General features: G+C 43.9%; 1 long non-coding RNA gene across 2 annotated transcripts in view; it reads right to left on the reverse strand.

The window, feature by feature from the left end:
* LOC128348883 (uncharacterized) overlaps positions 1-26,823 on the reverse strand; it is an 83,367-nt gene that overhangs the window by 41,995 nt on the left and 14,549 nt on the right. The window contains exon 4 of one of the 2 annotated variants that reach the window (XR_008318399.1): positions 8,070-8,210. This is a non-coding gene — a long non-coding RNA (uncharacterized LOC128348883). Of the gene's footprint in view, positions 1-8,069; positions 8,211-16,216; positions 17,913-26,823 lie in introns of those variants that run through there. The other variant, XR_008318400.1, reaches the window with a different exon arrangement.

A 26,823-nucleotide genomic window follows, 5' to 3' on the forward strand; every position in this document is an offset into this window, starting at 1 on the left:
GTGGTCTAACTTGTGGCCCGTCTAACCAATTTAAACCACATTTGGTACAATTGTAGTGTACACATAGAGACACCTCAACAGTTGTAATGTACACATAGGGGAGACACCTTGATCATGAAGGAGCTTTTCCCAGGATGAGGCTCATCCATTGCACTGCAGGTGGGCTGAGCCCCTATGACCTCAATGGCATAGTTTGTGATGATTAGTTAGTTATAAGTTTATTCGGTCATTTACCAGCAAAATTGATGATGTAATCCAGTGATGATGTAATCCACCCTGATTCAAGTTGGTGGGTGCATGAATATTTGAGGTGCAAATGGGAACTGATTTGGACCAAATTTGGTATATCTGTAAGGACACATAGGAACACCTCAAAGGCATAGTTTGTAATGATGTCATCCACTTCAAGATGGTGGATGTGTGAACATTTGAGGCAGAAGTGGACTAACTTGTGAACTGCCTAACCAATTTGGACCAAATTTAGTCCAGCTGTAGGGAGAGTGAAAGGAAAGTATCTGGTAGGAATGAGAGTGGATTCAATGTTTGTCATTGAATCCACTCTCATTTCCTACCAGAGAATCTACTCTCAGAAGAACACCTCAGAAACAACAAAGCCCAGTGCCCCATGGGCTTGTCATTTTGCGGGGTGGTTGGCACCCTATGTGCGCTACACCACACGTTGCTCTTGGCCACCCTGGTGCCCCCCAAATGGAGTTATGGGGCTGCTGAAATTCCTTATTATTCCCTGCCTTGCACCCATTGGGCACTATCACCCACCACAACCCATTGGGACACTACCACTTGACCCACTCTTCTACACCCAAACCCCCTTTTATGCCCCGAATCTGCCCCAAAGACATGCCAAATTCAAAAATCTTTTAAAAACAACCCCTTTGCCCAATTCCTTTGAAATATAGGTAGTAGCTTCCTTACACCCATTGGGCACTACCACCCACCACAACCCACTCTGGGCCACCCTGGTGCCACATATGTGGAGCTACAAGGCTGCTGAAACCCCCATTATTCCCTGTGGGGAAAAGCTTAAGGACATGCAAACAATCACCCCTTTCACCAATTTCTTTGAAATCTGGGTGGTAGCTTCCACTCATTGGGCACTGCCACCCACCCACCCCTTTGCCTCCGGGAGCCCTTTTGTGCACATCCCTACTGGTTTTCCCTGGAACTTTTTGTTCCTTCCAAGTTCCTAATGCCCCTCAAGAGGAGTGGGACAGCTGCCTTATAGAACGAATTCCTCACTCTGAAGAAACAAAGTTATTGGTTGTGGTTACTGTGGATCAACACTGACAGTGGATCAAAATGCTGTGGATCAAAATGCTGACAGTGACTGGGAGTTGCAGGAGGAAATCATGGAGGCGTCTAGGAGAGGCAGGGCTGTAATAATGGGTGACTTCAATTACCCACACATAGACTGGGTAAATTCACAGTCAGGTCATGACAAAGAGGTCAAATTTCTAGATACGCTGAATGACTGCCCTAGAACAGTTGGTCTTAGAACCAACCAGAGAGAAGGCGGCCTTGGACTTAATTCTGAGTGGCATCCAGGACCTGGTGCGTGATGTCAGTGTCATTGGCCATTTAGGGAACAGTGACTATAGCACGATCAAATTCAGCATACATGCAGGGAAAGAATCACCAAGGAAGTCTAACACAGACATTTTGAATTTCAGAAAAGGAAACTTCTCCAGAATGAGGAGTATGGTGAAAAAAAAGCTGAAAGGGAAAATCAGGAGAGTCACTTGGCTCCAGAGTGCATGGAGTTTACTCAAAACCACAATACTAGAAGCCCAGTTAGATTGTATACCCCAAAGGAGGAAAGGTACCACTAAGTCCAGGAGGATGCCAGCATGGCTAACATGTAATGTCAAGGAAGCCATAAAAGGGAAGAAGACTTCCTTCCAAAATTGGAAGGCCTGTCCAAATGAAGAGAACAGAAAGGAACACAAACTCTGGCAAAAGAAATGCAAGGTGACAATCAGGGAGGCAGAAAGAGAGTTTGAGGAACATTTAGCTAAAAGTATCAAGGGGAATAACAAAAACTTCTTTAAATACATCAGAAGCAGGAAACCTGCCAGGGATGTGGTTGGACCATTAGACAATGAGGGAGTGAAAGGGATTATTAAGGAGGATATGGAGGTTGCAGAGAACCTCAATGAGTTCTTTTTGTCCATCTTCACAGCAGAGGATACTGAGCATATACCTGTTCCTGAACCAGGCTTTTCAGGGATGGAGGCTAAAGAACTGAGTCAGATAGAAGTGACAAGAGATGATGTTCTAAACTGTCTGGAAAAAATGAAAACTAACAAATCGCCAGGGCCGGACGGCATCCATCTAAGAGTCCTCAAATAACTCAAATGAGAAATTGCTGACCTCCTTGCTAAAATATATAATTTATCCCTGCAATCGGGCTCTGTAATGGATGACTGGAAAGTAGCAAATGTAACACCGATTTTCAAAAAGGGATCCAGGGGCGATCCAGGAAATTACGGGAGGTTAGCTTAACGTCTGTTCCAGGCCAATTGATGGAAAGCATCCTCAAGGATAAAATGGTAAAGCACATAGAACAGCAGGCCCTGCTGAGAGTGAACCAACATGGCTTCCGCAAAGGTAAATCTTGCCTCACAAACCTTTTGGAGAGTGTCAACAAGTGTTTGGATCAAGGTGATCCAGTTGACATAGTATACCTGGACTTTCAAAAATCTATCGACAAAGTTCCTCATCAAAGACTCCTGAGGAAACTTAGCAGTCATGGGATAAGGGGACAAGTACATGTGTGGATTGCTAACTGGTTGAAAGACTGGAAACAGAGGGTAGGTATAAACAGAGAGTTTTCACAATGGAGGGAAGTAAGAAGTGGGGTTCCTCAGGGATCTGTACTGGGACCGGTGCTTTTTAATTTATTCATAAATTAAATGATCTAGAAGCAGGGGTAAGCAGCGAGGTGGCCAATGTTGCAGACGATACTCTTTAGAGTAGCAAAATCCAAAAGGATCTCTCCAAACTGGGGGAGTGGGCGACAAAGTGGCAAATGAGGTTCAATGTTGGCAAGTGTCAAGTGATGCACATTGGGACAAAAACCTCCAACTTCAAGTATATGCTAATAGGATCTGAGCTGTCGGTGACTGACCAGGAGAGGGATCATTTATAGCTTGTTGAAAGTGTCGATTCAATGTGCGGCAGCTGTGTAAAAAGGCCAATTCCATGCTAGGGATCATTAGGAAAGGGGTTGAAAATAAAATGGCTAATATTATAATGCCCTTATACAAAACTATGGTGCAGCCACACCTGGAGTGCTGCATACAATTCTGGCCACCACATCTAGAAAAGGACATTGTAGAACTGGAAAAGGTGCAGAAGAGGGCAACCAAGATGGTCAGGGGCCTGGAGCACCTTTCTTATGAGGCAAGCCTACAAAATCTGGGGCTTTTTAGTTTAGAAGAAAGATTACTGTGGGGAGATATGATAGAGGTCTATAAAATTATGCATGGTATGGAGAGAGTGGATAGAGAGAAATTCTTCTCCCTCTCACATAACACTAGAACCAGGGGTCATCCCATGAAATTGATTGCCAGGAAATCTAGGACCAATAAACAGAAGTACTTTTCCAAACAACACATAATCAACTTGTGGAATTCTCTGCCACAAGATGTGGTGACAGCCAACAATCTGGATGGCTTTAAGAGGGGTTTGGATAACTTCATGGAGGAGAGGTCTATCAACGGCTAATAGTCAAAGGGCTAAAGGCTACCTCCAGCTTCAAAGGCAGGATGCCTCTGAGTACCAGTTGCAGGGGAGTAACAGCAGAAGGGAGGTTATGCCCTCAATTCCTGCCTGTGGCTTCCAGCGGCATCTGGTGGGCCACTGGGTGAAACAGGATGCTGTACTAGATGGGCCTTGGGCCTGAACCAGCAATGCTGTTCTTATGTTCTTACTTATCCTCTTCCTCCATCTTTATCTACCCTGTTCAGCACCAGTGGCTGGTGGGAAGAAGGAAGCCAGCTGAAGGGGGAGGCAGCATCCAGCACCTGTCACCCACCACATGCTGAAGCTGTGGCCTCGCTGCTTGCTTTTTGGGTGCCGCTGCGGCAGCAATGGCTTTTTTTTTGGCTGTGGCAGCGGCAATGGCCTGTTCTTGGCTAGGGCTGTGGCAATGTCCGCTTCTTGGCAGCAGTGCTGGTAGCAATGGCCACTTCTTGGTTGCATTGGTGGCAGCAATGGTTTGGGGGGCAGACAGAGGGGCTACATGTGCTGTGAGTTTGACAGCCCAGACTTAAGTGTTCCTCCCGAGGAGAAACTGAAATTTAAGTAATATATCCAAGTTTTCCCCAAGGAGAAATTTCTGTCAATTTTCTCAGGTGGTTTCTGTACAACACTAGAACCAGCCCATTATTAGGAGCAGTCCTAGGTCAAAATTAGTGTAACATGAAATGGCAGAAGAATCACATTCAAGGTGAATAACAGAATATCATAGGTCCAATTTTATGACTGACATCCAGACTAGCACTGCATTTGCACAATCATGATGCACTAGTGCAAGGATGTAGCACTAGCCAGAAGAGTTCAGTCAGGAGCTACTGTTCCCAGGGGCGTATCTAGGGGTAGGGCAGGCAGGGCAAGTGCCCCGGTCGCCACTTGAAGGGGGGCGCCATTTTGTAAAATTAATTTATTTATTTTTTAAAAGGCTGCCAAAAACAAAATGGCCACCATGCAAGCTCAAATGGCCTCTGTGAGGCTCTAGGTCATGCCAGGCTTTGCAGAGGCCATTTGAGCATGTGCGGTGGCCATTTTGTTTTCAGTGGCCTTTTTTTAAAAAAAGAAAGATTATTTTTAAAAACGGCCACTGCACATGCTCAAATGGTCCCTGCGAGGCCCTAGAGGCCATCGGGGTGAGGGGGAATCTTTGCAAAAAAAACCCCAGCCTTTAGGAAGCCCCCCAAAGGGGCTACGGGTAAAAATAATAATAATAAATATATAATATAAGACACTGTACACATATTCAGATTGGCACTATGTACAGAGAATCAGGGCTTGTGAATACTGAGCTGACGCTTAAGAGCTAGGATTGTATTCATTTGCTCTTACTTTGCTTCTTGTGATAAGTGAGTTAAATGTGATGTCTTGCTAATATGGCTATTAATGGTGAGTTTGTCTTTGAATCAGTATGAAACCCTTAATATTAAGGCCCACTGGGAGTTTCTTGCTCTCTTTCTCTCATTTTAACTGTCTTTCTGAAATACTAGAATATATTCCAAGCAGTGACACAGTTTACTCTGCATATCCTTTCATTTTTTTCAGAGTATCTGGGAAAAGTCAAATTCTCCATTTATTTTTAAAACTTATGTAATAGTGATGCTACAATGCATAGTAGAGAATTAGACAAGCACTTCTGTTTAGTTTTCCAAGTACATCTCCACATAGTATTTGGGTATTTCATGAGCCCCCACATACTGAAATTTGTAGTTTTCCAGCATTTTTGGGTCTGGCTAAGTCCACTGCTAAATAGTTTTTGAAATATTAAAAGATTAAGGAGCTTGACTTGTATTTTTCAGCTGATATTATGGTAAAGTTATCTGAAAGATGGGTATGGGGTGTTTGGACAGGGGGCGTAATTTCAGTGTTTGCCCTAGGCGCTATTTTCCCTAGATACGCCTCTGACTGTTCCCAAGTATTGCTAGTGAAAACAAGATGGTGCACTTCCAGCTGTGAAATCTATTCCTTAGGGAAATTTTGTGGAAGAGCACAACTTCAAACATCCCCACAACTTAGCACTGCTACACAACTTTCTTGCACTGCTGCAACTTTGTTGGTTGTGCAAGCACAGCATTAATCCGGATGCTCTCCAATGTAACTCACATGGAAAGGAAAGGAAAGATTGTGCCATCAAGTTGGTGTTGACTCCTGGTGACCACAGAGCCATGTAGTTTTTTTGGTAGAATATGGGGGTAGTTTACCATTGCCTTTCTCCCGTGCAGTATGAGATGATGCCTTTGCCCTTGTCACTGAACTGAGCATCTGCCTCCAGCACATTCCTATATCGCTGCTGCCCAATATAGGTGACTACAAATATATATTTACTAGGCACAGTCTGGGAAGCACACTGGCAGGGATTTGAACTAACAACCTCTTGCTCCCTAGGCAAGCTGCTTCCCCACTGCACAGGCTCACATACCCACCAGTTTATATTGTAAACACTTTTTAGTATAGTTACGCTGAACATTAAAATGCAATTCCCATTCATTTGTGGGGAATATTTTATTTACACCAAAGCATTGCACTTATTTTTCCTTCTAAGGGCAATATTTTAAATTTCCTCTCTGAAATATAATAGGGAAATTACTTATTTGAATGTACAATGTAAATATAGTTCCCTACTAAAGAAATTTCTGCAACTGAAGTCACCCTAAAAGTACAATGGTCATTGTATGCTGATGAATGAGAGGAATGTGTTATCAGGAGGTCAAGTCTACAGTCAAGGTGCTTCATTAACCATCTTCCAATTGGCTCATTGTACAAATTCCAGCTCTCCCCAGAGTAACTCAGATGAGGGTATTCAGTGTTTTAATAAGTTGTGAAGCCTCCACTTAGTCTGCTGGAAGTACCGCACTACAATGCCAAATGTGCTCACAAAACAATCTGACATTGTTTTGTTGTTTCCTGAAACTAAGATTCTGACCTCATTTATTGTCCTGATCTAATTTTGCAGTGTTTGCAAAGATTCTCCCAAGGGCAAAACCTTTTGGTAGATTGCTCTCATGGAGAATGAACTAGTGTGGGGGAGGCTGAAGTATGCTCTTGGGTCTTTATTCCCTCCTTTACTTGTTGCTAAATGCAAAGGGTTCTCCAAACATTCTTGTTTTGTAACATGGGGTTACTGTGTGTCCCTTTTTGTCTCTCTGGGATGGATGGAAGAGCAACTTTTCTCAAGGATGCAAAATCCAGAGATCTGTCAAACAAAACAAAGGGGGGGGGAACCTCCAAAATTCACATGGCTTCTTTGTGCTTGTGATGATGATGATGATGATGATGATGATGATGATGATGAAGAATTCGATTTCTATACTGCCCTTCCAAAAATGGCTCAGGGTGGTTTACAAAGAGAAATAAAACAAATGGCATACATGTTAAGGCTGTTCTCACAAGCAGCCAAGACTGGACTAGGTCAGCTTGGCTGCCCATGGGAACCTCCGGGAGCTGCATGGCTCCCAGTGGCACCTCAGTGGGAAACCCGACTAAGAAGATGGGCCCTTAAACGAGGTTATTGGAGCAAACATTCCCTTAACCCTGTTCAATTGACCATGTGAAACACTGATGGCTGCTCCCTATCAATGGGGGGACTCCCACAATGCACCATGCACTCGCATGGTGCATTGTGGGATTTCCAGGGTCAGGGATGATGCAGCCCAACCCCTGCACTTTGGCGCTGCCCATGGCAGTGGCAGACTGTCTGGGTGCACAATTTGTTTTCACAGCAACTCCACATTGCTCATCTGCGGGCAAGCTTCTGCTACCTCCAATAACCTGCCACTCACCCTCAAGTCCTCTCACTCAGTCGTGAGAAAGGGCTCAAGAATCTACAAAGGGCAGATTCTTCCAAATGAGGTCAGAGAAGAATTTTTCCATTCCTGTAGTTTTTGAAAGTTTCTGCTGTGAAACACTTCTTTTAGAAGTGTTTTTCATTTTTTTAAAAAAATAATTAAAAATCAACAGATTGCCCAGTTTATTTCAAACTAAAATACACACAGTCCTGTCATCCTGTACTCAAACTGTGCAAAATTTCAGAACTCTCTGCCAAGTCATTCCCAATTTGCCCCCCCCACACACACTTTTTTTCCATTTACTGCTATAGGGATATTTCCAAACTATTGGAATGTCTGATAAGAAAATTGATATGATACAACTATTCAACATCATCAAAATGCCCTAATCCTGATAGATAGAGAGATAGAGAGATAGAGAGAGAGAGAGAGAGAGAGAGAGAGAGAGAGAGAGATTTATCATATCAGATCTGAAACTATATTTTTTGGGATGCACAGGCCTAGCAGTTAACTCACTCCTGATGATGATGATGATGATGATGATGATGATGATGATGATGACGACGACGTTTATATCCCACTCTTCCTCCAAGGAGCCCAGAGCAGTGTACTAATAATCAAGCCAGGTACTCCCCATCTCCATTTCAAGGATCATACCTACCAAAACACACAGTAATTCCCTATAACTGAGTAGAATAATCCATTATTTTGCCAATGGGTCACAAGGGCCTGCCAAATCATGACATATTAAAATACCTGTCGATATGGCATGGCCTTGTGTTATATTACACTCAACTAAAAAGTGTGAGATATTCCACTCAACGTATTCCTTGAGTCAGAATTAATTGTCAACCAACTTATTTTTTAAAAGGTCGTATTTAGGTACTTTAAAATAACAAACACAATAAAAATGTTTTATTTTTGAAAAATTGATCTTTAACCAACCTGATGTTTGATGAACTCAAGTGTCCCTACATTCATGGTGGTGGTTGGCTGCTGGTTGCTGCCATGCTTCTCTTGCCTTCTCAGGTAATAAGTGCTACTGATTCCTGAAGCAACAGTTCTCCAGATTGAGCAGCATGTGGCAATTGCTACTACTCTTTGCTACTGCTGATCACTCACCTGCTTGAAAGCTAAAAGTCACAGCAGTAGCCACACTCGAACCTGTTGCCTCTCTCTGGACAGCTTCTGTTTTTAGCAGCCATGATTGCTTGCAATTGGGACAGGAATTGCAGTGCAAGCAGCCTCTGACTGAATGAGGTGAAGGAGCAGGTGAGTGCAGAGTTGCTTCTGGCACCACTGCTTAATGACAGATTGTCCAGAATAAAACCTCTGTCATCCACAATCAAATTGTAGATGAAGTGGTTGACCCGGTTTCTATTCTGAGATCTGGGTGGGGATGTTGGGAGGAATTAGTCTCCTATGCACATGACCAGTAGGCAGAAAGGGCAGGTGGGTGGGGGGAAAGACTGTGACAAACTCACCTTCCCACTAATTATCCTACCATAGTGGTTGGAAGTGTAGACTGCACTCCCACACAATCTGCATCTCCAGAGGCTGATATGATGCACCCTGGCCTCCATGTATCCCAAAATGCACCACACAATGAGCATTGGGGGAATACCAGGGCGTATCTAGGGTAGGGCAGGCAGGGCACATGCCCCAGGCGGCACTCTAAGGGGAGCGCCATTTTTTAAATGAATTTTTTTTTAATGGCCACCAAAAACAAAATGGCTGCCACCCATGCTCAAATGGACTCTGCAAGGCCCTAGGCCATGCCATGTCTTGCAGAGGACATCTGAGAATGTGTGGTGGCCATTTTGTTTTTGGTGGCAGTTTTTTTAAAAAAACTTTTAAATGGCCACCGCACATACTCAAATGGTCCCTGAGAGGCCCTAGGCCTTTCCAGGCCTCACAGAGGCCATTTGAGCATGCGTAGCAGCCTGCAAAATGGCCACCATGCCAATCTTTGCAGGCCCAAACAGGCTTGAAAATCAGCCTGGGACGGGCTGCGGTGGTTAATTAAGAGCCTGGTGAGGGGAGGGGGACCTTTGCAGATCCCCTCCCCCACAGCCTTTAGGAAGCCCCCCAAAGGGGCTACAGGTAAACAATTTTTTTAAATTTAATATAATATAAGTCACTGTACACATATTCAGTTTGGCACTAAGTACAGAGAATCAGGGCTTGTGAATACTGAGCTGAAGCTTATGAGCTAGGATTGTATTCATTTGCTCTTACTTTGCTTCTTGTGATAAGTGAGTTATATGTGATGTCTTAATAATATGGCTATTAATGGTGAGTTTGTCTTTGAATCAGTGTGAAATCCTTAGTATTAAGGCCACTGGGAGTTTCTTGCTCTCTTTCTCTCATTTTAACTGTCTTTCTGAAAGACTAAAACATATTCCAAGCAGTGACACAGTTTACTCTGCATATCCTTTCATTTTTTTCAGAGTATCTGGGAAAAGCCAAATTCTCTATTTATTTTTAAAACTTAGGTAATAGTGATGCTACAATGCATAGTAGAGAATTAGACAAGCACTTCTGTTTAGTTTTCCAAGTACACCTCCACATAATATTTGGGTATTTCATGAGCCCCAGCATACTGAAATTTGTAGTTTTCCAGCATTTTGTTTGGTCGGGCTACATCCACTGCTGAATAGTTTTTGAAATATTAAAAGATTAATGAGCTTGACTTGTATTTTTCAGCTGATATTATGGTAAAGTTATCTGAAAGATGGGTGTCAGATGTTTGGGCAGGGGGCGCAATTTCAGTGCTTCCCTGGGTGCTATTTTCCCTAGATACGCCCCCTGTGTGATGGGCATGCTAAGCACCCCTCTATGTGTCTGTTTGGGCTTCAAACAGTCCAAGCGGTCAAACAACCTCAGAATGAGGATTAAGGGCATGCTCATACCCTTAACTTTGGTAAAAGGCTTGGGTTAAAAGCTGGGTCAGCTGGATCATTAGTATGAGCTGCTACTGCTGTAAATGAATACAAATTCTATCTCCCTCTCTAGTCCTCTTACCCGAGTGTATACCAGTTCAGAATGTTTGTACCTGTAGTTGGGATTCTGCTGGCATAACACTCATTCCCACTACCTGAGTATTGCCTGAGCTCTACCTGCCTGAGCTCACAGAGGGGAAAAGGTGGATGGATTTTTGATAGGATGCTGTGATGTGTTTGCACAACAGTTTGTGGGTAAAGCCACTCATATGCATAACAACTTGGACTCTGCAAGTAATGCAGTATCATTGGTGGCGGTGTCCAGAGCAATATCAGGCCCAGTTTTGTTTGATGAGTTCAGTTATTGGAACCCAAGGATTTGTTTGGTTGAGTTCAGTCAACCACTTGTATTCTTGACCATTCATGGCCATGTTTAGCAGGGAAGGGATCTCTGGCTGAGTCTAGCAGGTTGTAAATGCCTCGCTGAAAGAGGCGGCTCCTCCTCCTCCCCTCCCCCAGCCCCCTCCCCCCTCCTTTTGGATGGCTATTTAGATATACCAAGTTACACAGATGAGTATTTTTAATCTCTGCTTGTTGATATAATGAGCAAGTATGTCAAGAATACACATCTGAGAGAGCCAGTGTGGTGTAATGGTTAGAGTGCTGGACTAGGACCGGGGAGACCCGAGTTCAAATCCCCATTCAGCCATGAAACTAGCTGGGTGACTCTGGGCCAGTCACTTCTCTCTCAGCCTAACCTACTTCACAGGGTTGTTGTGAAAGACAAACTCAAGTATGTAGTACCCCGCTCTGGGCTCCTTGGAGGAAGAGCGGGATATAAATGTAATAATAATAATAATAATAATAATAATAATAAATCATCTGGACAGACATGGTCTGATCACTCCTGAGGAAACCTAGTCTGGATCTAGAGGATGTTAACTACTATAGACCTGTTGTTAACATCTCCTTCCTGGGTAAAGTGCTTGAATGTGTCCTGATCAGCTTCATACACTTTGGAGGAAATTTATTACCTAGAGAGCTTCAGGCCTGATTTTGGAATGGAAATTGCAGGTCACCCTGTGGAGGTTTTTTTTGCTGAGAGAGAGAGAGACAAGGGGAATGCAATCCTCTTAATTATATTTGATCTGTCTGTGGCTTTTAATATCTTCAACCATGATATCCTTCTGGATAGGCTAGCTTATTGAGGGTGGGAGGCCTCTTTCCATAGGATGGAGCTGAGGGACTGGTTTCAGGTTCCACAGGATTCCATTCTTTCTCATACTGTTCAACATCTACATGAAACCACTGGAAGAAGGCTTCTGCAGATTTGGCTTGAGGTGTCATCAGTATGTGTATGACACCAAGTTGCATCTCTCTTTTTCATCAGATGTAACTGAGGCAGTAACTATCCTGAAACAGTACTTGGGTGCAGTAATGAACTGGATGAGGGCAGTAGTGGGTGGTGGGCACTGGGGCTGGGGGGCCCAGGGGAGAGCCCAGTCACTAAGTCCTCCATGCCAGCAGCATTTACCCAATGCTGACATGGAGGAAAGCAGAAAGTGGGGTGGTGGGGGGGAAGAGAAAAATGGTAGGAAGCAGGAAGATGGGGGAAGCACAAAGCAGGAAATGGGGGAAGAAGCAAGGGAGGAAAGGATGTGTGCACGGAACTGATTCTGGTGCTTCGGTTTGAATTTGAGCTGAATTTGAATCTGCCTGTGAGCCAGTTTGAGTCGAATTAGCCCCCAATTCAGTCCGAGGGTTGAACCGGGCTGAACTGATTCGATTTGGCTCAATGGGGCATGCTCATAGGGGAGAATGCAGTGAGGATTCCCCCTTAGAAACAAAAGGGACAACGCTGCCTGCCTAAAAAGAATTCCTAATAGGGGCAGTGAGAGGGCACCTCGAAGTCAGTTGTGCAGTGCATTGGTGGTGGTGTGGCTCCTATGAATCCCCTGGACTGGGACTGGTGCTCCAGTGTGGCCCAGTCTGGGGAGAGAAGCCACACCACCACTGCACAGCCGACTACAAGGTGCCTTTTTGCTGCTCTCCTTTGGAGTTATTTTTAGGCAGGCAGGGTTTCCCGCTTTGCTTGTAAGGGAGAATTCTCACCTGAGTCCCCTTTACAAGCGTGCCCCCTCAGCCTGCCAAACTGATTCCAAACCGGTTCCATTAGAACTGGGGCTAGTTTGGCTCAAACTCAGATCAGTATCCCTTTTGGGGTATCTGGTCCAGTTCAAACCACTTGAACTAGGCCTGTTTTATTCAAACCAGGTTTGAATAGAACTGGTTCTACACAATCCTGGAGTGGGGGTGGGGTGGACAGAGGAAAGGCAGAAAGAGAGGTAGAAAGGAGAAGGGAGGAGTAAGGGTTAGGGTTAGGGTTAGGGTTAGGGTTAGGGTGCATCCCACCTTCCACCAAACAAATAACTTTATTTATATGGCTATAACCAATTGATCTCTGAGTGGCTCACAAAATAAAACTGTAAAACAGCAGTAATATAAAACATATAATTAAAAACATATTAAAATGAACAAGAACAAAAACTAACCACAAATGCAACTACAAAGACAAAAGCCATCACCAAAAAGGCCTCTCTCTAATTGTCACCTGCCTTACTTCATTTGATTACATTACACTGGTGCTTCGTACTGAGTTTTAACCTTCAAAGGCCTAAACAGCTTGGGACCATGTTACCTGAAAGAGCGCTTTTCCCCGTATGCCCTTACCCAGACCTTAAGATCCACTGCAGAGGCCCTGCTCCAAGTGCCCCACCAAATGAGGTTTAATTGTATATTTTAGTTTACTGCAGTATTACTGTTTTATTTTGTGACCCGCTCAGATAACAATTGGTTATGAGACCATATAAATAAATTTGTTGCTACGCTGCTAGAACACAGTACGTCTACGACTATGGATACTTATATACTACTTTTCAACAGAGTGGGGAAAGGGGCCCACTAGAGGGGTACTTGTCCACGACCCAAACTGCTGCCCCCCTGAAGCCTAGAGATGGCTCTGTGCACACATGGCTTAAAAGTTTCCTTTGAGCATTTTAAAAATTCAAGTGTGTTGCAGAGATCTCCCGCACCGTTCCCATTCTTGTCCTTAGAAACTGTGGAATTAAGTGGAATATATTTGTGCTGGGCAGGGGAGGGGGATGAAAGGAAGTCCCCCACCCCCCGGGACCTCAGCCTTACTAGGTAAGTGTGCAAGGGGCCGAAAGACTTGAACCTGACATTGGTTCAAAGTTACTCATCATGGTGTGGCAATGAGAGTTCAAGGGGTGCTGCTGGAGCGAGAGACTCTCCAGTAATCACACATGTTGACCAAAGGGATTCTGTTCGCTGATGCATGTTGGAACAGCCAGCTGGTCTGATGGGCCTCAACTGGATGCAGGCAAGGAAATGCCACTGCACGTCAGAGGCTGGAGGAAGTGCAGGCAGTTCAAGGCCCATTTAAAATACAAATATGAGTTTAACACTACAAAAAACCCCATGGGCTTGTGATTTCAGATCCAGAGAGTTACCATGGGAACCCAAATGCACAGCCAAAGCTCTTAAATCAATTTAACTGGTGAGGAAAGGGAGCAGCTAAGTTGCTGGAAGGGTCTTATTACTGCCAGGATGGTTAGATTTTTTTTTTTTTAATTATTTAGATAACTCATTTATTCAGTATTTCACAAATTAGTTCCAGACTGGGGCCTTTTGTAAAAAAAGAAATGTAAAGAAATGTCATGCTGGGTGTATGGACATGCATGTGTGAGCATTTCCCCACAGCAGCAAAACCAAAGGGAACGTAATGTAAGTAAGTATATCTTAGTTGGGGGCTGGGGCTTAGCTGAGGAAGAACAATGTCAGGGCTTTCCACCAGAGGGTGCTGTGACACTTAGATCATTTATATGAAGCAAGTATCATATAGTGGTGTGGGGTGTGGGGCAAGGATCAAAGTAACAAAGGGAGGCCAAGCAACCAAAAAACAAATGCCTTGTGTTTTCAGCAAGTAAAAGTATTTATGTCCCATTTTCAAAGTCAATATTTACCTCTTTAAGCTACTTATCAAACACTAACCCACTGGGCTCTTTCCTGGGTTAAATTTAAAAGCTCAGAGTTTACAGCTGTGCAGAAAAGTAATGCCCATTCCCAAACGGGCATCCATGTCCATTAAGTCCCCTAACAGCCATTTAATTTCCACAGAATGTGGAATCCATATGGGGAAAATGAGAGAAGGAAGAAATGTCTCTTCCTTAATTTGGGTGGGGAAATTTGTGCTGTTTCCTGTGGAGCCTCCAGTTTGAAGCTCAAAGAATTTTAAAAATGAAATGGGGCCACTGCTTCCTGCTAAATAGCTGCTTGGTGCCTGCAAATGCCCAGGGGATCACTCTACACTTGCAATCGCAATGGCTCTTTGCAGAGGTCAAGATGGCTACCTGTGACTGTCAGAAAGATGGGAAGCAAATGCCATCAAGAATGAAACCTTCCTGAAGCCTCATTATACTCCCTGCTAACTGGGAAATGGGCACTTTTTAAAGTCATGGCTCTATATTTGGCAGGAGAAGAGCAACTGTTCATATACAATCCAGCACAGTGTCCCTACCGCCTCAGAGGCTGTTACTAGTGTCTCCCTTGTGTTTATGTTTGAAATTTGAGCCCCTCCTGGGAAAGGGCATCACCTTTTCACTCCTTTTGCTATGGAAACCACTTTGAGAACTTCTTGGTTAAAACAGAAAATAATAATAGTGGCCAGCACAAGGTGCAGCCAAACAAACACTGATATTTCCCTTCTGCTAGGGGTTCTGTGCACATAAAATCTAGCTCCAGTGGAGTTGGTCAAGAGCACAGTTGTGCAACAACTTGGAAATGCAAGTTGAAAATGTGCACTTGAAAACAATAGACATGCATCCCATTGCACCACTAAGGGCAGTGGAAGGGAAACAGTATTACGCTGCACATCATGTCAGCGACCAAAAGTGATATCAGAATATGCCAAGTCTTACTCGACAATGGGCAATATGATGCAATCCATTCAGAAAATTCCTTCTGTAGACTTTTACTATAAATCAATTACCCAGAAGTCACTGGCTGTAGAAAAATGGTCATGTGACTCCACACTTCATTTTAAACCCATGAGAGTAGGAAACTTGAAAGCACAGGAAACTTGAAAATAGAAATATTCAGATTTCCTTGAGATGGTTTTAAAGCATGAATGTTTTCTTAACATATGTACAGAAAGGAGGGTAATGTCTTCTAAAAGAAGATTGAAAATTCTAGAATATTTTTGAAAAAAAGAAATCTTGCTAATTTAGGATGAACAGATTTTGAAACTATGTGAAGGGGATGTATAATCTGTCTGTGTTAAAGGGATGTGTTGCGATTTGGCATCCAAATCACATTTCGTGCACATCCCTAATTCAAGGTCTTTCTTGGCCCTCAGTTTAAAACCATCTTTTATTAAAATAATATTATAAATCTAAAAACAATACAAAACTATTAAACAGTTAAAACAATACAATTATTAAATTGGAATGTAAGAAGTCTATTTAAAAAGTTTAAAAAACATATACAGGTAAAACCATGAAACACAGCTTAGAAGCAGCAGCAGCAACACTCATATAAAAGCCTGAGTTCCCTTGGCTTGTAAAGGTCCTTCATGTGACTGTGATTCTGCTGCTGCTTCACTCCACTGATGGTTTTGATCGGTTAAATTTTATTATTGCTTGTTTGTTTTTACAGTCTGATATTTAAAATATGTTGTAAGTCACATGAATTACTATTAAGAAGAGATATCAGAATATTTTAAATAAATTCTTTCCCTAGGGATGAGACTGAGCATCTGTGTCAATCTCAAAAAGTTAATTTCAAAAGAAGTCAAACTCAAAAAGTAATGTGGCATCTTAAACAGGAACTTTTTTTTTATTTTAAGCAGTCTTGTAGCCATGATTTCTAAATAGTAACAGAGGCATTGTGGTATAAACGTTTGTAGAGCCCATTCTGTGGCCTACAACCCAGTTCATCAGATGTTCCGGTAATTTTTCTGCAATTCATAGAAGAGGCTGCACAGTCCCTTCCCACTCAAGTTTCTTTAATGATATAACAAGCAGCCCCTTGAAAGGAGGAGAATTGATTTCACTCCACACCATTGGGTCTTGAATGGACCTTCTTCTGTTTGACAGTCTGGAAATCCTGAAGTCATAGGCTGAAATGCATCCAGGGACATTTTCCTTGCATTCTTAATACAGCTATTTCATATCACACAGACATTATAATTTATAAAAAGGAGAAGAATGATAGATGTTTACATTTAAAAGCAGTTTATTAGAGTTCTTTTGTCACCACTGGCTTTTGAAACTTACTGAGGAATTGTAGCAACAGTCCCTGTTGGTAGGTATACCTGTTTGCACCTCAAGACACACAGCCACCACATATGTAGCAACCTCCTGGGTGGCTTCTAATGACCATTGGCATGGCAGTCAACTGGTAAGATCTTGATAAAATATTAGTGCCCGCTTCCATCAGACATGATGCCTGAACGGTTCCTAGTTGGTAAAATGTGTGTTGCTGACATTTTTCCAACCTGGTCAAACCAACTTCAATTCCTGGTTACAGAAGTCAGCTTGAAGTAATTGAAATGTCAGTAATACAGCATGAGGACTGGAGTTGGTCATGTTCAGTCATCATGCCCGATGGGAAGGCACGCTTCCACGCATCCCTACATTTCACTGAGATGTTACTGGCTTACTGCTTGACTTACCACCGTTTGAGAACCTGCATGTGCAATGTGTGATTTCACTGGGCACCAAACCCATAGTATTGCAGAAAGAACTGTGTATGGAATTTTAAACTAATTACACTCATTATGGATGCTCTCTCCTAGAAATGTTGCAGACCAACACTGCACTGGTACATGTATGTGTGTGTTTCTGTGTGAATTCCTCTCATTTCCCATGGAAGCCCTCTGTGTCACCCAAAAATATGTCCCTCAGGGCTGAATGACAGAACCCTGCCTGGGAAAGGGGAGGTCAACAAACTTTGCCCCCACTTAGCTAGCAGTGATGAGTTAAGCTGAATTTTTCAGAAGCACCAATCCATGTCAGGATGTCAGCTGCTGCTACTACTACTAATGGCTGACATTCTACACAGGCTGTCTATCTATCTATCTATCTGTCTGTCTATCTATACCACCTGATATGTACATCTCTAGGTGTTACGTGCTCTTTAAAAAAAATGTTCACACAACCACACAAGAACATTCCTGCACAAACACTGGAACTGCATTTGCACAATTCTGACTTTTGCTCTGGAGTTTGCCTGCATAACTTTTATTTTAAGCTCTTTTTTAGACATTCAAACACTGCTCCCAGCATAGTGGTGAAAGTGGCTTTATAACTGTCACCAACACGCTGCCCAGCTGGCTTTTCTGGAAACAAAAAACAAAACAAAAATAACACAGCTTGCTCCTGAGCCCAGTTCTTTGAGGAAGCCATGACTTCACAGGGAATTTGAGAACATAACATTTAGCTTTTATAAGCAATTGTCAAAACTGAGGGGAACTGATTCTGAGTTCTTGACTGATGCTAACAGGTGGGAGATACTGTTTAGCCAGACCTAACATGTTATGTTGACTTTCAAAACATTTAAATATGGGTCAGAAGGAGGCATAATGTGTCTATTGCAAGAGAACATGTTTCAGTGATAAACCAATTGACAAATTTTAGGAATTGGAATGAAACCACAACCCACAACATTGCTCAATGGGAATAATAGTTCATTGCTCTGAGCAGAGCAAGAATTCAGCTGGGCCACCTCTTGGTTTCAAGTGTCATAGTTGCAGGAAAAGATCCTTCTCACTTCTTAATAAAATCTTCAGATTGTTATTCACTTCACTCTGATGAGGGTCTGAACTGATGTTATTGCAGAGACTTTGCCAGATCTGTCTATTTTTGTCTTTCAGCTACAATAAAGTATCTTATTCTTCAATTCCAATGAATCTGGCAACTCATGGGGAGCAATAAATAAGGGAAATGTTCGTAACTGCTGTTACTGCTGACACTGCCAGTTTTTGAAACGAACCAAATGAGTGGAGTCTGTGTGTGCTGCATATGTGTAAGAAAAATACACCACAGGGCCTCTTGGGGTCAGGACAGACCTCTAATAAGAAACACATTTTGGAGGCAGCAACACTGTTATTTTAACAGCACAAGTTTAACCACTTTATACAAGTTCCAGTCTTACCAGCCTTCTTCTTGGACTAGTATTAATTTAGGGGTGCTAGTTTATGCACTTCTACACTAGAATTTAGTGTTCAAACTACTCAGAGAACAGCATTAGAACAGGGCTTTTTCTTTCCAAGCACCCTATCTGGCTTCCATTGTCAGAGCCTGTGCTAATCAACACTTGGTTCTGATTGACAGCAGAGTCCTAGCATGATTGTCTCAGTGCCATCTACTGGCCAGCTCTTGCATTCCATGAAGACCACTATTCGCCAGTAATAATCAGTTCTCCAAAGAGCTGGTCAGAAGATGGGGCTGAGAAAATTGTACTAGGACTCTGCCGTCAGTCTGGACAAAGCATTGATTAGCGCAGGCTTGGACAATGGAAGCCTGTTGGTGTGTGTGGAAAGCAAGTAAAATTGTTTAATGTGCTCTCCGCCCCCCCTCTCCACCTTCAAGGGTGGCAAAATCAAAATGGAGGTGCAAAGCTTCAAACATGATTTTCAGTTTCAGCAGAACCCATGCCACTGGATTCATAATTTGTTCATAAAGAAAAATTGTGTCATTTATCTAAAAGGTTGCCTGATATTTCAGAATCTTCTTCATGGTTAATGGGAGAAAAATTAGGATGGAGACTCTCAAAGGGACAGATGGTGATAGGAGGGATGGGCCATTAAATTAAACATCTATTCCAACCCCCTTTTCAGGCTGACCACTGCTGCAGAGAAAGTAGTCTCCTATAATGTTGCCAATTCAGGCAACATTCAGAAGAAAAATGCTAGTGATAGTAATTGTGAAGTGTGGAAATTGAACAAATGCCCTTAAATAACAATAATGTATGTTAACACTGTATGTGTTCAGAGGTAAGCTTTTGGATCTTTCTGAATCTTGTAGGTATGCTCAAGTCTAGAACTCTCTTCCAATATATGAAATGGTGCTATCTCTTCCTGTCACTCAACTGCTCTCCTCAGCTGGACTTCAACATATTCTTCCCCTCCCTTATAATTTTCAGCTATATTCAGAGGGAGGCGTCTATGGAAAGATGAGAGCACCAATAAACAGATAGAAAACTGCAGTTGGGGATAATGGAGTAATGATGAGTTGGTCTGGTTGGGCACTGGAGGTCCAGTAGGGTTGCCACATTTGTAAGAGAATATTCCTGGTCATAGCCATCAGGGGGTGGGGTGGGGGGAACTTCAGAATAAAAAAACACCTGTATGCTTTTTACTGGGATTGGGAAGAGTGCTAGGCAGTGGAACTTGGTGGCTGTTTTGTGCACTTTTCTCTATAGTGTTCTTTGTGAAGGAAAGTTTGTACAGTTTTGGAACCACCATGGAACATCTGCAGAGCTTCATCTTCCATGTTGTAACAATACAGTTTTAAGCCCTGTTGCTCCTTGCATTTCTTCTGGCTACTCCACAGAGGAAATAATTCCTGTTGGCTAAGACTTACTGTATCAGGCAATAAGTGTTCTAGAGAGAAGCGGACCCCCACAAATGCCAGTAGAGGAAAGGGGGCTCTCTCTCACCATAAACTTCCCAGCTAAACCCAGAGGCCCCCTACCACCCCTGCTAATTCTAGGAATGACCCAGAAAGGAGAGGAAGTGGTCTACCGAGCCATATATAGATAGCCAGCAGCACTGGTGCCAGAAGAGAGATGAGAATATGGGACTTTTAAACATTGACAACATCTGGAAAGAAGCATCAGAAAAATTGGCAAAATTCATTAAAGCAATCTTCTCACTCAATTCCCTGGACATTTCATAACCAGGACCATGTGAGAGGTTACAGCTGGGTAGGGGGGCTTTTCCTCCTACACATCTATCCATCATTACCCATCTGGGTACAGCTGCTGGGTAGTTTTATCTCAACGTTAAGAGTGCCAGCCCAGGCAACACCTTGTGCTGGGTATGAGAGGGAGGGAAGTGGTGGCAATGGTGGTGGTGACTGTATCCAATAAATACAGAGGATTTATTTGTTTTTGACAGGGCAGTTTCAGTTTCAGTTGTGCCTATAGAGACAGTGGGTGGGGATTAGCTGCAGGTGAGTCACACAGCTTGTGGAGCCACATTCCTGAGGTGGCTCAGTTTGAAAGCAGCTCTTGAAAAGACAATGCTTAGACCAAGGGAGCTTTGCTACCTGAAGCTTTGTAAACAGGAGTTTGATAATAGATATGGAAGGAGATTTGCTTGGAGTTTAGTGGGGAAGTGTCCAGGGAGGTGCTCAAAGGAGACACCCAGCATGAGGAGAAGGTGAGTACTAACCCACTTTTGTAATTTTCTTGGAGGACAGAGCTTAAAACCTTAAATTAGCAGACAACTGCAGCTAAGACCTAACTTTCAAGTAAACAAGCTCTATATATTCTAAATAGCCAATAAAACCAGTTATGAAGGTAGAATGCCAGCAGAGGTGGGGGGAGCTTTCCAATGTATTGCACAGAATGTTGCATGTATGAATATCTGCCTGAGGGGCAGATGTTGTGGGTGTGTGCTCGGTGCAAAGAGCTTCTGACTCTCCAGGAACATTTGTTCCTTCAAAGCCAAGGTGGCTGACTTAGAGTATCTCAGAAAGGCAGAGTGGCATGTTGATGAGACCCTCAGGGATGTGATAGAGGCATCCCACTTCCAGGCTGACAGCTCCTCTGCTGTCATGAAGAATGAAGGTATCAGGAAAGGAAGACATCACTCTGAGGAAGAGGGTATGCTCTCTTAGAAGGGACCCCCTCCTTGGGTGATGCACCCATATTCTCTCACACAGAGGATAATTCTCTGGGGGTTGGGGACCTCCTAACAGTGGGTGATTTGATCATTAGGGGCATAGAGAGATGGGTTTGTGACCTGCATGTAGACAGCACGATGACTTGCCTGCCTTGTGCAAAGGTTGTAGAAATCATGCCGCATGTAGATAAAATATCAGGCAGTGCTGTGGAAGAGTCAGCTTTCATGGTGCAGGTCAGCACCAACAATGCTGGGAAATGCAGTCAGGAGGTCCTTGAAGCCAAGGTTAGGCTGTAAGGTAGCATATTGAAGTCCAGGACCTCAGGGCAGTGTTCTCTGAAGTGCTACTTGTTCCATGCACAATGCCAGTAGGACAGGCAGAGCCGAGGGGTCTCAATGCATGGATGAGACAGTGGTGCCAGCCTCCTCCAGTGAGGGTGAGCAAAATAAAGGCGGGGGGAGCAGAGCACAGAGGAGAAACTGCACTGTTATTGAGGGCCAAGGGAAATGATTAAAGTATGGGAGAGGTGCCATTTGAAAATTCTGCTCATTAAATAGTTCTAAAAGAGGGATACAGTGCCTTTCCTAAAAATCCCATTCCTGTACTAAAGAAGTGTAGATGCTTTTGGGATCAGCAGCTGAAAGCATAGTGGAATGGGCTTGTACCTTTGTGCAAAAGCCTGTGTATACAATTAAAAAAAATATTTAAGGAAGGGGTCAGAGAGTGTTAGGAGAGGGGCAGCTTGAGCAACGAACTGGGGGGTGGGATGGAGAAAGGGAGACTATTTCCCCTCACCACCCTGAGCCATTTTGGAAGGGTGGTATATAAACTGAATACATAAAATAAATAAGCAGCGCCTGCCGCCTCCCCTGCCTCCAGCGGGGGTGGAAGGGAAGGGAGACTATTGCCCTCCCTGCCATATTCAGTGCCCACCGCCTCCCCTTCCATCATGAGAGCTCGACATTTTCCCACACATCCCCACACAACCCCGGCTGGAAGAATCAGGAAAAGTGATTTTTCAAAGGAATGGAAAAAACTGTCCATACTGCCACATGCTGCAATGCATAAAGTGCTTTGCAAGCCTCCCTACCACGGAAAAAGACAGCTACTTTCCAAATATAGCTACTTTCCTGAAACACATTTACAGTGTTGTAGGGCAAAAATGCATCATTATAATTTGAATCCAGGAAATGTGAATGTCACCCTGCTGACAACGCAGCAACACCAAACTCAAGTATGTAGTACTCCGCTCTGGCCTCCTTGGAGGAAGAGCGGGATATAAATGTAAAAATAAATAAATAAATAAATAAATAAATAAATAAATAAAGTGGAAACATAGGCAAAGCAGATGGGCAATTAGCGGACACGTTGCAAGTATGCAGCAGCATGTAATCTGGAAAATGCCGTGGAGTTGAAGAAACAATTCAGAAAGGTGTCAAAGAGAGACAGAGCTGTAATAATGGGTGACTTCAATTACCCTCACATAGACTGGGTAAATTCATGTTTGGGTATTGACAGAGAGGCCACATTTCTAGACATGCTTAATGACTGTGCCCTAGAACACTTGGAGGTTATTCACACGGGTGTGGAAGCCCTGCCTGGTTTTGCATGTGCATGTGTACTGCCGGGATCAGCCGGATCCTGGCAGCGCCACGGCGGCAAACCTGCTTGTGGAGCCTCCCTCCTAAGCACTCTCCTAACCTCATTTTTTGGATTGCCTGCTGGCTAACAAACTGTGGCGCCCTCAGGGAGGGTGCATTATTGTGCGGTGCATTATTGGAGCTCTGGGGGCCAGGGCAACGCGGGGCGACACACCCCGGCACCCCGACCTCTGGAGCTACCGACAGTAGCCAGTGCTCATCTGGGCCCAAGTGAAGAAAATGGATCATCTGCAGGGAGGTAAGCTCTTCAGGGATTTCTCCCCACAAACCCTATTGCCATGTCTCACTGCTCGTGAGAAAGGGCTCTAGGTTCTGGGACTAACCAGAGAGAAGGCAACCTTGGTGTGAGATGTCACAGTTGAAGAACCATGGGGGAGCAGTGACCATAATGTGATCCAATTCACCTTTTATGCGAGTGGAACATCTCCAAGGATGTCTAACACAGATGTGTTAGACTTCAAAAGAGGAAACTTCTCAAAAATGAGGGGACTAATTAAAATGAGTGTCACCTTAAGTGGCGCAGCGGGGAAATGCTTGACTAACAAGCAGAAGGTTGGTGGTTGGAATCCCCGCTGTTACTATATCAGGCAGCAGAGATAAGAAGATGCATCATCTCATAGTGTGTGGGAGGAGGCAATGGTAAACCCCTCCTGTATTCTACCAAAGAAAACCACAGGGCTCTGTGGGCGTCAGGAGTTGAAATCAACTTGAGGGTACACTTTACCTTTAATAAAAATGAAGCTGAAAGGGAAAACCAGGAAGGACAAATCATGGAACTTATTCAAAGCTACAATAATACAAGCTCAGTAGGAATGTATACCAAGGAGGAGGAAAGGTACCACCAAGTTCAGCATGGCTAACAAGTAGAGTCAGAGAAACTATAAAAGGGAAGAAGACTTCCTTTAGAACGTGGAAGTCCTGCCCAAAGGAAGAGAACAGAAAGGAACATAAACTCTGGCAAAAGAAATGCAAGGAGACAATTAGGGATGTGCATGGAACCGGCTGGCCCAGCTCAGTCTGTCACCCCTTTGAAACCCCCCCCCCCGGTTTGGTTTGATTGGGGGGGGTTCATGATTTTTAAAAAATAAAAAATAAAAAATTTAACCCCTTCTGGGGGCTTCCTCTAGGCCACGGGGGTGTGTGTGTGTGCGCGCGCGTGCGAAGGTTACCCCTCCCCTCACCAGCCTCGGTCATCACCACCGTGGCCCATTTGGCCGCTTTTTTCAGCCAATTCTGGCCTCTGCATGTTGGCGCAGTGGCTATTTTGTCAGCCGCTGTGCATGTGGCCTTGGCGAGGCCTGGCATGGCCCAGGGCCTTGCAGAAGCCATTTGCGCATGCACGATGGCCATTTTTTAAAATGACCACCACACATGTGCAAATGGCATCTGTGAGACCCTGGGCTGGGCCAGGCCTCACAGAGGCTATTTGCCCATGCACAGCGGCAGACAAAATGGCCACCGTGCCAACGTACGGATGCCCAAATGGGCCAAAATAAGTGGCCCAAAGGGCCATGGCAGTGATGACTGAGGCCGGCAGGGGTAGGGAGAATCTTTGCTGAAACCTCCCCCCCCAATGGCCTAGAGGAAGCCCCCCTGAAGGGGCTAAAGGAAAAATTAAATTAAATTTAAAAAAATTGTGAATGTCCTTGAACCATCGGAGCAGGGTGTGTCTGTGTGTTCAGTTTGACCCTTCAAGCTCTTCGCACATCCCTAAAGACTATGAGGGATGCAAAAAGAGAGTTTGCAGACCATATAGATAAAGGGGTCAAGGAGATTAACAAAAACTTATTTAAACAAAAATAAAACCACCAGGAAGGCTGTTGGACCTTTAGATGATGAGGGCATGAAAAGGATTATTAAGGCAGATAAGCAGATTGCCAATAAGCTGAATGAATTCTTTGTGTCTCCCTTCATGGTGGAGGATATTAACTATATACCTGTTCTGGAACTGAGCTTCTCAGGGTTGAAGGCTGAAGAACTCGGCCAATCTGAGGTGATAAGTATTCTAAACTGTCTTGAAAATATAAACATTAACCAGGACCAGATGGTCAAATGTGAAATTGCTGATCTCCTAGCAAAAATATGTAACTTTTTCTTACAATGAGGCTCTGTACCAGAGGGCTGGAGATTAACTAATGTACTCCGATTTTCAAAAAGGGATCCAGGGGGAATCCAAGAAACTACAGTCCATTTAGGTTAATGTATGTGCCAGGTAATTTGATGGAAAGCATACTTAAGGACAAAATTGTTAAACATATAAAAGAACAAGCCTTGCCAAAGGAGATCCAGCATGGCTTCTGCTGGTCCTTTTGCAGTTCTTTAAAATTGGCAACAGACATGTGGATAAAGATGATCCACTTGACATAGTATACTTGCAAAAAGCTTTTTACAAAGTTTCCAACCAAAGGCTCTTGAGTAAACTTAGCAGTCATGGGATAAGGGGACAGGTTCATGTGTGGATCAGTAACTGGCTGAAGGAGAAGAGACAGAGTAGGAATAAATGGATAGTTCTCACAATAGAGGGAAGAAAGCAGTGGGGTCCCCTAAGGATCTGTACTGGGACCAGTGCTTCTTTTAACTTGTTCATAAATGATCCAGAAGTTGAGGTAACGAGCGAAGTGGCCAAATTTGCAGATGACATACACTATTTAATACAGTGAAATCCACAACAGATCATGAGGAGCTCCAAAATAATCTCTCCAAACTGGGTGAATGGGTGATAAAATGGCAAATGCAGTTCAATGTAAGCCAGTACAAAGTTATGCTTGGTGCTGGACTGTACTTCATATGGGGTCTGGACCATCAATGACTGACCAGGAAAGAGATCTTGGGGGTCATGGTGGACAGTTCATTGAAAGTGTCAACTCATTGCGCAACAGCTGTGCAAAAGACAAATTTCATGCTAGGGATATTACATATCAGCTGCAAGCTCTGATAAGATGTGGAACCACGGTGTGATTTTGTAGACAGAAATAAAAATGATCAACATTACCCTGTCTGCATACAGGCGGGGGGAGGGAACATGTCACCCGGTCAACAAGAGGGTTCCGGGAATGCTCCTGATTCTGATACAGTGTCTGAACCCCCTGTAGAGCCACATAGTGTTGCTGGCTGTCAGATTACAACACCTGAGCAGTGCGGTACTCACAATGGGGCCTCAGTGGATTCCCAGCCAATCTCTTCTGAAGAATCAGCAGGTCGTCCTGAAGAACCCCCACCCACGGATCTACAGTTTATTCAACGTTATAACAGGAACTATGCACGCTTTAATGGCGTTGAAATGTATTATGAATTCAAGTTTGTGAATTTGGACAGAGTACACTCCTTTCGTGATGCACTACTGGGGATGTATTCCCCAATAGTGCATCACGAAAGGAGTGTACTCTGTCCAAATTCACAAACTTGAATTCATAATACATTTATGCTGTTCAAAGGGTTCTGGACAATATAAACAATTATATAGAACCAGGGGACTTTGTTCAGCTCAGATTGTGAGGGCCAGGGATTTCAAACTCCCTTTACTCTGCAAGGAGGCAGGCAGGGCATCTGAATGCTGAAACTTTCTTAAGTGCAATGTCTAATCCAGGGGCGTAGCTATAATTGAGCGAAAGGGTTCAAAGAACACGGGCCCCTAGCAAACAAGGGCCCTCCAGCTCCATCCCTCCCTATTTCCTTCACTATCTCCCTCACTCTGGGGGGCCGCCAGAGAGAGGGATGAACACGGGCCCCCTCTCCCCCA

The sequence above is a fragment of the Hemicordylus capensis genome, chromosome 3, assembly GCF_027244095.1.
Source record: "Hemicordylus capensis ecotype Gifberg chromosome 3, rHemCap1.1.pri, whole genome shotgun sequence".
NCBI lineage: Eukaryota > Metazoa > Chordata > Lepidosauria > Squamata > Cordylidae > Hemicordylus > Hemicordylus capensis.